The 15,021-nt window shown below is 36.0% G+C and overlaps 1 protein-coding gene across 4 annotated transcripts in view; it reads right to left on the bottom strand.

Annotated features, from left to right (window-relative positions):
- The window catches only part of USP47 (ubiquitin specific peptidase 47), a 122,203-nt gene that overhangs the window by 41,281 nt on the left and 65,901 nt on the right, over positions 1 to 15,021 (bottom strand). The gene's annotated exons all lie outside the window — the stretch shown is intronic.

Genomic DNA, 15,021 nt, shown 5'->3' with positions numbered 1-15,021 from the left:
TGCAGGACCACAGAAAAAGAATGTAAGCAAAGATCGAGAAGGTGCAAGAAATGTTTAACAAAGAGGTAGAAGAATTAAAGAACAAACACCTAGAAGAATTAAAGAACAAACAGAGATGAACAATACAAGAACTGAAATGAAAAATATACTACAAGGAATCAATAGCAGAATAACAGAAGCAGAAGAATGGATAAGTGACCTGGAAGACAGAATGGTGGAATTCACTGCCACGGAGCAGAATAAAGAAAAAGGAATGAAAAGAAATGAAGAGAGCCTAAGAGACCCCTGGGACAACATTAAATGCAAAAACATTCGCATTATAGTGGTCCCAGAAGGAGAACAGAGAGAGAAAGGACCCAAGAAAATATCTGAAGAGATTATAGTCGAAAACTTCCCTAACATGGGAAAGGAATTGGCCACCCAAGTCCAGGAAGCGCAGAGTCCCAGGCAGGATAAACCCAAGGAGAAACATGCCGAGACACACAGTAATCAAACTGACAAAAATTAAAGACAAAGAAAAATTATTGAAAGCAACAAGGGAAAAATGACAAATAACATACAAGGGAACTCCCATAAGGTTAACAGATGATCTCTCAGCAGAAACTCTACAAGCCAGAAGGGAGTGGCATGATATATTTAAAGTGATGAAAGGGAAGAACCTACAACCAAGATTACTCTACCCAGCAAGGATCTCATTCAGATTCGACAGAGAAATCAGAAGCTTTACAGACAAGCAAAACCTAAGAGAATTCAGTACCACCAAACTAGCTCTACAACAAATGCAAAGGAACTTCTCTAAGTGGGAAACACAAGAGAAGAAAAGGACCTACAAAAACAAACCCATAACAATTAAGAAAATGGTCATAGGAACATACATATCGATAATTACCTTAAACGTGAATGGATTAAATGCTCCAAACAGAAGACATAGGCTCGCTGAATGGATACAAAAACAAGACCCATATATATGCTGTCTACAAGAGACCCACTTCAGACCTAGGGACACATACAGAATGAAAGTGAGGGGATGGAAAAAAGATATTCCATGGAAATGGAAATCAAAGGAAAGCTGGAGTAGCAATCCTCATATACGATAAAATGGACTTTAAAATAAAGAATATTACAAGAGACAAGGAAAGACACTACATAATGATCAAGGGATCAGTCCAAGAAAAAGATATAACAATTATAAATATATATGAACCCAACATAGGAGCACCTCAATACACATTAAGGCAACTGCTAACAGCTCTAAAAGAGGAAGTCGACAGTAACACAATAATAGTGGGGGACTTTAACACCTCACTTACACCAATGGACAGATCATCCAGACAGAAAATTAATAAGGAAACACAAGTTTTAAATGACACAATAGACCAGATAGATTTGATATTTATATGACATTCCAGCCAATAACAGCAGACTATAATTTATACTCAAGTGCACATGGAACATTCTCCTGGACAGATCACATCTTGGGTCACAAATCAAGCCTTGGCAAAATTAAGAAAATTGAAATCGGGCTTCTCTGGTGGCGCAGTGGTTAAGAATCCGCCTGCCAATGGAGGGGACATGGGTTCGCGCACTGGTCCCAGAAGATCCCACATCCCGCAGAGCAACTAACCCCATGTGCCACAACTACTGAGCCTGTGCTCTAGAGCCCACAAGCCACAACTACCGAGACTGCGTGCCACAGCTACTGAAGCCTGCGCACCTAGAGTCCATGCTCCACAACAAGAGAAGGCACTGCAGTGAGGCCCATGCACTGCAATGAAGAGTAGCCCCCACTCACCACAACTAGAGAAAGCCCGTGCACAGCAATGAAGACCCAACACAGCCAAAAATAAATAAGTATAAAATAAATAAATAAAATTAAAAAAAAAAAGAAATTGAAATCATGTCAAGCATCTTTTCTGACCACAACACTCTAAGATTAGAAATCAATTACAGGGAACAAAATGTAAAAAACACAAACACATGGAGGCTAAACAATACGTTTCTAAATAACCAAGAAATCACTAAGGACATCAAAGAGGAAATCAAAAAATACCTAGAGACAAATGACAATGAAAACACGATGATCCAAACTCTATGGGTTGCAGCAAAAGCAGTTCTAAGAGGGAAGTTTATAGCAATACAATCCTACCTCAAGAAACAAGAAAAATCTCAAATAAACAATCTAACCTTACACCTAATGGAACTAGAGAAAGAAGAACAAACAAAACCCAAAGTCAGTAGAAGGAAAGAAAACATAAAGATCAGAGCAGAAATAAATGAAATAGAAACAAACAAAAAAAAACAATAGCAAAGATCAATAAAAATAAAAGCTGGTAATTTGAGAAGATAAACAAAATTGACAAACCTTTAGCCACACTCATCAAGAAAAGGAGGGAGAGGACTCAAATCAATAAAATTAGAAATGAGAAAGGGGAAGTTACAACAGACCCGGCAGAAATACAAAGCATCCTAAGAGACTACTACAAGCAACTCTATGCCAATAAAATGGACAAATTCTTAGAAAGGTATAACCTTCCAAGAAAGAACCAGGAGTAAACAGAAAACATGAACACATGAATCACAAGGAATGAAATTGACACTGTGATTAAAAATCTTCCAACAAACAAAAGTCCAGGACTAGATGGCTTCACAGGCGAATTCTATGAAACATTTAGAGAAGAGCTAACACCCATCCTCTCAAACTCTTCCAAAATATAGCAAAGGAAGAAACACTCCCAGACTCATTCTATGAGGCCACCATCACACTGATACCAAAACCAGACAAAGATACTACAAAAAAAGGAAATTACAGACCAATATCACTGATGAATATAGATGCAAAAAACCTCAACAAAATACTAGCAAACAGAATCCAACAGTACATTAAAAGGATCATACACCATGATCAAGTGGGATTTATCACAGGGATGCAAGGGTTCTTCAATATATGCAAATCAATCAATGTGATAAACCATATGAACAAATTGAAGAATAAAAACCATATAATCATCTCAATAGATGCAAAAAAGCTTTTGAAAAAATTCAACACAAATTGATGATAAAAACTCTCCAGAATGTGGGCACAGAGGGAACCTACCTCAACATCATAAAGGCCATATACAACAAACCCACAGCAAACATCATTCTCAATGGTGAAAAACTGAAAGCATTTCCTCTAAGATCAGGAACAAGACAAGGATGTCCACTCTCATTATTATTATTCAACATAGCTTTGGAAGTCCTAGCCACAGCAATCAGAGAAGAAAACGAAATAAAAGGAATACAAATTGGAAAAGAAGTAAAACTGTCACTGTATGCAGATGACATGATACTATATATAGAAAATCCTAAAGATGCCACCGGAAAACTACTAGAACTAATCAATGGAATTTGGTAAGGTTGCAGGATACAAAATTAATGCACAGAAATCGCTGGCATTCCTATACACCAACAATGAAAAATCAGAAAGAGAAATAAAGGAAACAATCCCATGTACCACTGTAACAAAAAGAATAAAATACCTAGGAATAAACCTATCAAGGGAGGTAAAAGCCCTGTACTCAGAAAACTATAAGACGCTGATGAAAGAAATCAAAGATGACATAAACAGATGGAGAGATATACCATGTTCATGGATTGGAAGAATCAATATTGTGAAAATGACTATACTACCCAAAGCAATCTACAGATTCAATGCAATCCCTATCAAATTACCAATGGCATTTTTTTACAGAACTAGAACAAAAAATCTTAAAATTTGTATGAAGACACAATAGACCCCAAATAGCCAAAGCAATCTTGAGAGAAAAAAATGGAACTGGAGGAATCAGACTCCCTGAATTCAGACTATACTACAAACCTACAGTAATCAAGACAATATGGTACTGGCACAAAACCAGAAATATAGATCAATGGAACAGGCTAGAAAGCCCAGAGATAAACCCACACACCTATGGTCAACTAATCTACGACAAAGAAGGCAAGGATATACAATGGAAAAAAGACAGTGTCTTCAGTAAGTGGTGCTGGGAAAACTGGACAGCTACATGTAAAAGAATGAAATTAGAACACTCCCTAACACCACACACAAAAATAAACTCAAAATAGATTAAAGACCTAAATGTTAGACTGGATACTATAAAACTCTTAGAGGAAAACATAGGAAGAACACTCTTTGATGTAAATCACAGCAAGATGTTTTTTGACCCACCTCCTAGAGAAATGGAAGCAAAAACAAAAGTAAACAAATGGGACCTAATGAAACTTAAAAACTTTTGCACAGCAAAGGAAACTATAAACAAGATGAAAAGACAACCCTCAGAATGTGAGAAAATATGTGCAAATGAATCAACAAAGGATTAATCTCCAAAATATATAAATAGCTCATGTAGCTCAATATCAAAAAAACAAACAACAGAATCCAAAAATGAGCAGAAGACCTAAATAGATATTTCTCCAAAGAAGACATACAGATGGCCACGAGTCACATGAAAAGCTGCTCAACATCACAAATTATTAGAGAAATGCACATCAAAACTACAATGAGGTATCACCTCACACTGGTCAGAATGGGCATCATCAGAAAATCCACAAACAACAAATGCTGGAGAGGGTGTGGAGAAAAGGGCACCCTCTTGCACTGTTGGTGGGAATATAAACTGATAACAGCCACTGTGAAGAACAGTAGGGAGGTTCCTTAGAAAACTAAAAATAGAATTACCAAATGACGCAGCAAACCCACTACTGGGCATATACCCAGAGAAAACCATAATTCAAAAAGACACATGCACCCCAATGTTCAATAGCCAGGTCATGGAAGCAACCTAAATGCCCATCGACAGACGAATGGATAAAGAAGATGTGGTATGTATATACAATGGAATATTACTCAGCCATAAGAAGGAATGAAATTGGGTCATTTGTAGAGACTGTCATACAGAGTGAAATAAATCAAAAGAGAAAAACAAATATCATTTATGAATGCATATATGTGGAATCTAGAAAAATGGTACAGATGAACCAGTCTGCAAGGCAGAAATAGAGACACAGATGTAGAGAACAAACTTATGGACACCAAGGGGGTAAAGCAGGCTCGGGGGGATGGTGGTGGTTATGGTGGGATGAATTGGGAGATTGGGATTGACCTATATATGCTTAATATATATAAAATAGATAACTGATAAGAACCTGCTGTATAAAACATAAATAAAATTCAAAAATAAAAATAAATAAAAAAGGGGGGGAACAATTTTATTTCTTCCTTTTATTGGTATGCCTTTTATTTCCTCTTCTTGCCTTACTGTACTGGCTATAACTTCCAGTACTGAACTGAATAAGAGTGACAGCAGACATCCTTGCCTAGATAACCTTGATGTTTTAGGGAGAAAATATTCCGTCTTTCACCATGAAGTACGATGGTAGCTCTACATTTCTGAATACATTCTTTACCAGGTTGAGAAAATTATCCTCCATTACTAGTTTTCAGATAGTTTTTTTAATCATAAGTGGATATTGAACTTTGTCACGTACTTTTTCTAAGTCAATTGATATGATCATGTGAATTTTCTTCTTTTCTCTGTTAATATGCTAGATTACAGTCATTGATTTTTTACATACTGACAAGCCTTGAATCCCTAGAATGAACTCTACTTAGACATGGTATATAATTCTCCTTATATATTGCTTAATTCTATTTGGTAATAATTTGACAAAGATTTTCCCATCTGTATGCATTAAGAATACTGGCTTGCCAGAGATAAACCCATGCACATATGGTCACCTTATCTTTGATAAAGGAGGAAAGAATATACAATGGAGAAAAGACAGCCTCTTCAATAAGTGGTGCTGGGAAAACTGGATAGCTACATGTAAAAGAACGAAATTAGAACACTTCCTAACACCATACAAAAAAACCCTCATAATGGATTAAAAACCTAAATGTAAGTCAAGACACTATAAAACTCTTAGAAGAAAATATAGGCAGAATGCTCTATGACATAAATCACAGCAAGATCCTTTTTGACCCACTACCTAGAGAAAAGGAAATAAAATAAAAAATAAACAAATGGGAGCTAATGAAACTTAAAAGCTTGTGCACAGCAAAGGAAACCATAAGCAAGACGAAAAGACAACCCTCAGAATGGGAGAAAATACTTCCAAACAAAGCAACTGACAAAGGATTAACCTCCAAAATATAAAAGCAGCTTATACAGCTCAATATCAGAAAAACAAACAACCCAATCCAAAAATAGGCAGAAGACATGAATAGACATTTCTCCTAAGTAGACATATAGATTGCCAACAAGCAAATGAAAGGATGCTCAACATCACTAATCATTAGAGAAATGCAAATCAAAACCACAATGAGGTATCACCTCACACTGGTCAGAATGGCCATCATCAAAAAATATAGAAACAATAAATGCTGGAGAGGGTGTGGAGAAAAAGGAACCCTCTTCCACTGTTGGTGGGAATGTAAACTGATATAGCCACTATGGAGAACAGTACAGAGGTTCCTTAAAAATCTAAGAATAGAACTACCATACAACCCAGCAATCCCACTACTGGGCATATACCCTGAGAAAACCATAATTCAAAAAGCGTCACGTACCACAATGTTCATTGCAGCACTATTTACAATAGCCAGGACATGGAAGCAACCTAAGCGCCCACTGGCAGATGAATGGATAAAGAAGATGTGGCACATATATACAATGGACTATTACTCAGCCATAAAAAGAAATGAAATTGAGTTACTTGTAGTGAGGTGGATGGACCTAGTCTGTCATACAGAGTGAAGTAAGTCAGGAAGAGAAAAACAAATATCATATGCTAACATATATGTGGAATCTAAAAAAACAAATAGTTCTGAAGAATCTAGGGGCAGGACAGGAATAAAGACACAGACGTACAGAATGGACTTGAGGACATGGGGAGGGGGAAGGGTAAGCTGGGACAAAGTGAATGAGTGGCACTGACACATATACACTACCAAATGTAAAACAGATAGCTAGTAGGAAGCAGCCACATAGCACAGGGAGATTAGCTCCGTGCTGTGACCACCTAGAGGGGTGGGATAGGGAGGGTGGGAGGGAGATGCAAGAGGGAGGGGATATGAGCATATATGTATACATACAGATGATTCACTTTGTTGTATAGCAAAAACTAACACAACATTGTAAATCAATTATACTCCAATAAAGATATATATGTGTGTGTGTGTATGTGTGTGTGTATATATATATAAAGAATAGTGGCTTGGTCATAGTTTTTTGGTGTCTTGTTTTGTTTTTTGTTGTTGTTATTGTTGTAGTTTTAACTGTCTTTGTCTGGTTTAGTATGAGGATAAGACTAGCTTCATAAAATACACTGAGAAGGGTTCTTTCCTTTCTGTTTTTTGGAAGGGGTTGTGTAGAACTGGTGTTCACTGTGCTAAAGATGCCTGGTACAAGTCTCCAGTGAAACCATTCCAACTTATAGATTTTCTTTCTAAGAGATTTTAAATTATGAATTTAATATCTTAAGAGTTATAGGGCTATTCAAGTCATATTAGATAAGTTGTACTTTGTGCTTTTCAAGGCATTGGCTCATTTCATCTGAGTTATCAAATTTATGTTTGCAGAGTTGTCCCTTACTATCGTTTTGATATCTACAAGGTTTGTAGTGGTACTAATTTCATTCTTAATACCGGAAAATTTTTTCTTATCTTTTTTCCCCTTCTGTCAATCTTGCTAAATGTTTGTCAATCGGATTGATGTTTTCAAATAATAGCTCTCATTTATTAATTTTCTGTTTTCAATTTCACAGATTTCTGTCCTTTTCTTTATTATGTCCTTCCTTCTGCTGGCTTTGGGTTTCTTTTGCTCTTTTTTCTAGGTTAGGTGGAAGCTTAGATTATTGATTCAAAACAATTCCTCTTTTTTCTAATGTTAAGAATTTTTGCTAAAGGGCAGCATTTAGTGTTCTAAGTTCCCCTATCAGTAGTATTGCTTCAGCTGTGTCTCAAAATTTCTGACATGTTATATTTTCATTTCCATTCAGTTCAAAGTATTTTTAAAAACATTTCCCTTGAGACTTTCTCTTTGACTCATGGATTTAAGTGTGTTGTTTAGTTTTCAAATGTTTGGTGATTTTCCACTTATCTTTCTGTTGATTTCCAATTTGACTCCAGTGTGGCTGAATAACATATACTCTATGATTTTAATTTAAATTGAGGTTTGTATGATGGCCCAGGATATGGTCTACCCTAGTATGTAGTCCACAGGCTCTTGAATGTTATACTCTGCTGTTGCTGAGTGGACCATATTATAAATGTCTGTTGGATCTTGTTGGTTGATGGTATTGTTAAGTTCCATATCTTTGCTAATTTTCTGTCTAGAGATTCTACCTATCAATTATTGAGAAGGGCATTGAAGTCTCCAACTATAATGGCAGATTTGTCAGTCTCTCCTTTCAGGTAGGACAGCTTTCACCTCATGTATTTTGCAGCTCTGTTACTTGGTACATACACATTTAGGATTGCTGTCTTCTTGATGGCTTGACCTTTTTATCATTAGATAATGCCCTTCTCTGTCTCTAGTAATTTTGCTTCAAAGTCTACTTTACCTGATATTAATATAGCCATTCCTCATTTATCTTGATTAATGTTTACATGGTATAACATTTTCAATCCTTTTACTATCAACCTGCCTATACCAATATACTGTAGGGAGTTTTTGTAGCTAGCATACTGTTGGGTCACTTTTTTTTAATCTAATATGCTGACCTCTGCCTTTTATTTGGTATAATTAGACCATTTACATGTAAATAAGTATGCTATTTTAAATTTTTGTTTTGTTTTATTTTTCCTGCCTTCCTGTGGATGACCAAAAAAATTTTTTTTAATTTTACTTTGATTTATCTATAGTGCTTTTGAGTTTATCTCTTTCAGTGGTCGCTCTGGGTATTACATTACATACACAAAACTTATCTGTCTGTTGGTCCCATCCTTTTACCAGTTCAAGTGAAGTACAGAAAGCTTACCTCTATGTCTTTTTACCTTCTCCCATTTATAATATAATTGTCTTAAATAGTTCCTCTACATACATTTAGAACCACATCAAACAGTGTTACAATTTTGGTTCAACTATCAAACATAATTTAGAAAACTCAGGAGGACAAGGAAAGCCTACTGTATTTACCCAAATTTTTGCTTACTATGTTCTTTCTTCATTCCTAATGTTCCAATATACCTTCCTTTTATCATTCCCTTTCTATTTAGAGAAATTTCTTTAGCCATTTTTTTAAGGTAGGTCTGCTAGTGACAAATTCTCTTAGTGTTCCCTCATCTAAGAATGTCTTGATTTTTCCCTTCATTCCTGAATATTTTCACTGGGTATAAAACTCTAGTTGACAGGTCTTTTCTTTCAACACTTCAAAAATATGCCACTGCCTTCAGGCCTCCATAGTTTCTGATGAAAAATCTGCTTATGAGAAATCAGAGTGCTTTTCTCCTGTAGAAACAGTACCTTTTCTCACTCACTGCTTTCAAGATATTTTGTCTTTAGTTTTCAAAAGTTTAGCTATAATTGAACTTGACGTGAAGTTCTTTTGGCTTATGTTGTTTGCTCAGCTTCTTTGACCTGTGGCTTTATGCCTTTTGCCAAATTTGGGAAGTCTTCAGTCATTATTTCTTCATTTTTCTAGCCCTGCCTTCTTTTTCCTTTCCTTCCAGGACTCCAGTGACACAAATGTTAGACCCTTTGTTATAGTCCCATGGGTCCCTGAGGATCTTTATCCCCCCTTCAGTCTATTTTCTCTGTTATTTAGATTGGGTAACTTCTATTGTTCTATCTTCAGGTTCACTGATTATACACTGTCTCTTCCATTCAGCTGTTGAGCCTATCCACTAACTTTTTGAGTTTGGTTCTTGCATTTCTCAGTTCTAAATTCCCGTTTCATTTTTTTTTATACCTGCTATTTCTTCCCCAGGACTCTCAATTTTCTCATTTGTTTCAAGTGGGTTTAGGAACTCTCACTGAAGTATTTCTAAGATGCCTGCTTTAAAATATTTGTCAGATAATTCTAACATCTGTTATTTTGGTGTTTATGTCTCTTGATTCTCTTCTTTCATTCAAAATGAAATTTTCCTGGTTCTCAGAATACAGAATGATTTCTTTAATTGAAACCTTAATATGTGGGGTATTATGATATTCTGGACCCTATTTTAAATCTTCCAGTTTAGCTGGCTTCCTCTGACACTGTTCCAGCTGGGGAAAAGGTTCCTGCCCAATTACTGCCAGGTGGGAGTAGAAGTCCAATTTCACTTGGCCAATGTTGAAACTGGTGGTGGGGAGGGGTTCCTCACTACTGCTGGCAAGGGTAGGGATTCTGGCTACTCAGTAAGCCTCCGCTGACACCACCTGGGCTGTGACAGCAGGAGTATCTCATTACTGCTCCCTTTGTGGCCTCCACCAACACCACAGGTAGGAGGGGGAGAGCCTTCTTACTCCTGGGAAGCGGTGAAAGTCCTGACCCTCACCTAGGCCTCCTCTAACATTACTCCAGTGGGAAGGGAAAGGAGCACCTCCTTACTGTTTAGGTGGGAGTGTAAGGCCAGGCTCCCCACATGGTCTCTAATGACAGTTAACCAGGGGAAAGGGAGAATGGCAGTGGGGAGGTTCAGTACTGTCGAGCAGGGAAGAAACTCCTGCCTCCCTACTCAATCTTCTCTGAAATCACCCCAGCAGGGGGTTGGAGAGCCTTGTTACAACTTCATAAGGGTGGAAGTCTAGGCTCCCCACTCAGCCTTGGCTGGCATGGGTCAGGGTTGGGGCCATAGTCTTTCTGCAGTGTTTGGCTAGAGCATAGCAGTTACTGGCTACCTTTTCTGTCTTTCCCAGTCTTTTGGCTAGGGAGAGCAGGCTTACTAGTCTGTGCTAGTTGCTATTTCCAGCCTGCCATCACCTTCAAGTTTGGGAAATATTAGGCAAAAAGAAAACCCAGGGAACTCACCCCATGTCATTCCTTGAATCCTGAGGTCCCTAGTCTTTATGCCTTTTCTCCACCTTTCAGTCTTCTTATGTTTATTTTATATATAATGTTCAAGATTTTCAGTTGTTTTAGCGGGAGGAATAGGGCAATGTACATCTACTCCATCATCCTGAAAGCAGAAGTCCCCACTTTTTAAACTGGTTCCCACTATGTCCAACCACACAAATTCCTGGAAAAATGAGGATAGAGTCTGTGGAAGAGAGTTTTCTTTATGTGATGCTTACATATTTGGACAAATTTGGACTACTGTACCATCCAAATGAGTTATGTGGTTAAGCCAGCCATATAAGAATGTCCAAATTACGTGTTAAATCAGGGTAGCACTTATGATATAAACTTGTGTACACTAAATACCTGGAACACTTACGATTTTGTAAATACTTATGAATTTAACAATTTTCTATTCAAAACTTTAAAATGATAGTTAAATTGTGTTTACTTAGGGAACAAGTACATAATCTGATCTTTCCAAAGACACTATATGGAACTATACAGCTAAATCCAATTTCAGACATTTTGTCATAATAAACAGATACTTAAATGTACTTATCCCGAAAGAAAATAAAACTACCCTAAAATAAATGGTCTAGAACAGTGCCTGCCACAGAATAAGCAACTCAATAAATACATGACAAAGGGTATCTATAACAAGATAGTGTTTAAATTTTACTATTAAAAAAATTTAAAAATAAATAAAATTTACTATTAAGTAGAAAAGCTTCCCTAGTTAATGTCAAACATATGAGGCTATATCATTTTTGTTTATAAAATGTTTTCATAATTCACCAATAAAAATATTTCCAATTTTTATGTATCATTAGAATGTATTTAGGAGTATCTTCTTATAATAATACATTCTCAAATATGCTTGGCAATGAGGAGATTCAAGGTTTCTTTGATTATAAAGTTCAGAGAGATTGGTTTCACGCAGACAGCTCTAATCAGTGAAAATAAAAGGTTGTAATTACCTAATAAATCACTGAGAATCAAGTTTTTTAAAAGATTAATATATATAATCTTTCAGGATTAATAACAAACTATGTGAAACAACAGGAAATTATAACATATATTTTAGTATTCTCACTCCCCCCCAAGGTCCCAAGGACATAAATGTTAATGTAACAAAGTAGAGACTTCCTTAAATCACCTTAATCTAATGCAGAGCTTCACAAACTACGTTCCTTAGAATCCTAGTGTCTCTTGAAATACTGACATGTCCCACAGAGAAAATATAAGATTGGTTAAACCCAGTTAAACAAATTTCTCCACTACAGGAACACTCAGGGCATTTAAAATTAAATACGCACTGTAAACTTCCCACAGAGAATTACAGCTACACAGTTTCCCAAATTTATTTAATCAGAAGCCTTCTCCCAAACATCTATTAAATCTCATTGGAGACTAGTGTTGAATAGAACTCAATCTGAGAGACAGAATGGCAGAATAACCCTTTTCACTACTTGGCCAGGTAGAATGAAGACCAGAAATTTAATAAATATTATAGTTATAATAACTAAGAAATGATTCAACAAAGAAAATATTAGGATGAAAAGCTTTTTAAAAAACTATACGTGAGGGGGCTTCCCTGGTGGCGCAGTGGTTGAGAGTCCGCCTGCTGATGCAGGGGACACGGGTTCGTGCCCCGGTCCAGGAAGATCCCACATGCCGCGGAGCGGCTGGGCCCGTGAGCCATGGCCGCTGAGCCTGCGCGTCCGGAGCCTGTGCTCCGCAGCGGGAGAGGCCACAACAGTGAGAGGCCCGCGTACCGCAAAAAAAAAAAAAAAAAAAAAAAAAACTATACATGATTCCTAGCACTTACTAAAAAACTAGTCTGTTATCAATCACGGTGAAAAATAACCATGAAAATTGATTACAGATGTTATAATGATAAATTAACTAAGTGGCAACTCCATTCTAATTTAACCTTAAATATTATTCTCAAGTTTATTTAAACATGGAGATAAAACAACTATAGAAATTGGATGTTTCAGATGAAGTTTAAAAAAAACAACTTTCATTTTTAACAGAACTTCACACTTAATTATCTGAAATTAAACACCAGGTGTTAACCTCATGGAACACACATAACTATAGTATTATGGCTCACTAAACAGAATATATAATAAGCAGAACATATAACCATCAATGTTGTATTGTACGTAAGTACATGTGTGTATTTATGTGTGCATGTATTCAAGTATGTTTATGTGTATATGTATACACAGCCAATACGGCAAACATACCAGAGACCCTTAATAAAAGTAGAAAAATAAATTTTAAAAGAGTTCAACTCAAATTAAGGCCAAATATTATAAGAGTTTGAATGAGATTTTATAATGCTTCTTTTAACTAGACATTTACAATCCACATTTATGCCAAATTCTTTTTAAAACACATAGAACTAACAAAATACACAATGGCAAGCAGTGATATAACACTAAATTTAGATGCTGTATGATGATTTCTGCAGTTTAACAAGTGTAGGTTATAAGTTTGAATTCAGAAAATAAAGGGAAACCACTTACCTCTAACTAAAGTTCTCTGAAGGTAGTATCCTCCTTAGAACCCCTATCTTGGGTAGTTTCACCTGCTGTAATTTCCCTCAAGAGATTCCAGCAAAGTCTAGGAAGGTTTAGGTTCCCTTCTGCAAGCCCTATTAGCGCATGTGTGTTATAAACCTGCTCACATACTGCTTCATAGCTGTAACTTCCAATTCCCACTGAATAATCTCCACCACCACCACCACCGTCATCCATGTATCAGTGCAGGAGAGAATTTGGAGAATTTCATTTAGAAATGTGACTTTTTTCACTTCTCCAAAAATGTCCTCCAAATCATTCCACTGCTATGTCTATAATGTACTGAAGAGAGTGGTGACGATTCAGCAGGTGAATAAATTACAATATATAGATTTAGCTATGCAATTATATTTGCTGAATACTCAAATATTAGATTCCAACATAACACAAATAAAACTAGCTTTCTCAACATTCAATAAATTTGTAAAAAAAGGAAAAACTAAACTGAACATATATGTGAAAAATCTTACATAAAAAATACTTTCACAAATAAAGTAGAAAAAATAGTGTATATCACTTGGGACTACTGACTATTTCCCTAGTATATTTTGTTAAAGAAATGCCAATATTTTAAAATAAGCTAGGAGATAAGTCACTGAAACACATATGTTAATGATTTTTCAGTATGTCACTTCTACCTTAAACTGTCAAAATAAATAAAGTAAAAACAAAACAAAAATGAAAAATAAAACTAGCCACTCAAAGCAATGCCAATCTCATATACCCAGAGTGGCAGTTTACAAAGGGTACTATTAAGCACTTAACAAAATTTTTCAAATCTATTCAGGAAGCTGACTGAAAAACAGTGGAGCAAAGGACGCCTGATCTTCCACTATCCAGAAAGTCTTTTCCTTTGGATTTCCACTGACTGATTCCATAACTTCTTGCTGATTATTTCCTTAAGTCATATAAAAATAGGAGAAAAAAAGAAAGGGCATCAATTGTCCTAGAGGCCAGAGTACTAAACCATACTTGTAGCACTATTTTAGAGGCTAAAGTATGGACTAGCTTTAAGAACACTGATTTTAGCTGCAGCCACCATCGGCTTGACTGCAGCATAAGTAAGATCCAAAGCAACATCATGATGAAATTCTACTTTTTCAGATATCTTAGTTAGCTTTGAAAGTTTCCCCTGGCTCATAACAGGTTCAAATAAATGTTTCTGAACTCTAATTTTAAATGTCAAATTAACTCCTTCCAAGACTCTCCCTTTGTATAAGCAATTCAATATGCAAACCTAAGAATAAAATGCAATAATAAAATTATCAAAACGCAGTTAAAAATAGATAACAAAAGGAGGAATGAGAAAATCTTAATTGCCCAATTTGATACTCAATATATAAGTAACTAAGTTAATTATATATAGTTCTGAGTCTTCAAATTATCTGTGGTTATATAATACCTGCATCATTTT

The sequence above is a fragment of the Delphinus delphis genome, chromosome 8 (assembly GCF_949987515.2).
Source record: "Delphinus delphis chromosome 8, mDelDel1.2, whole genome shotgun sequence".
Lineage (NCBI taxonomy): Eukaryota > Metazoa > Chordata > Mammalia > Artiodactyla > Delphinidae > Delphinus > Delphinus delphis.
The sequence above is the reverse complement of the archived record's forward strand: the minus strand, read 5'-3'. Positions and strand labels throughout refer to the sequence as shown.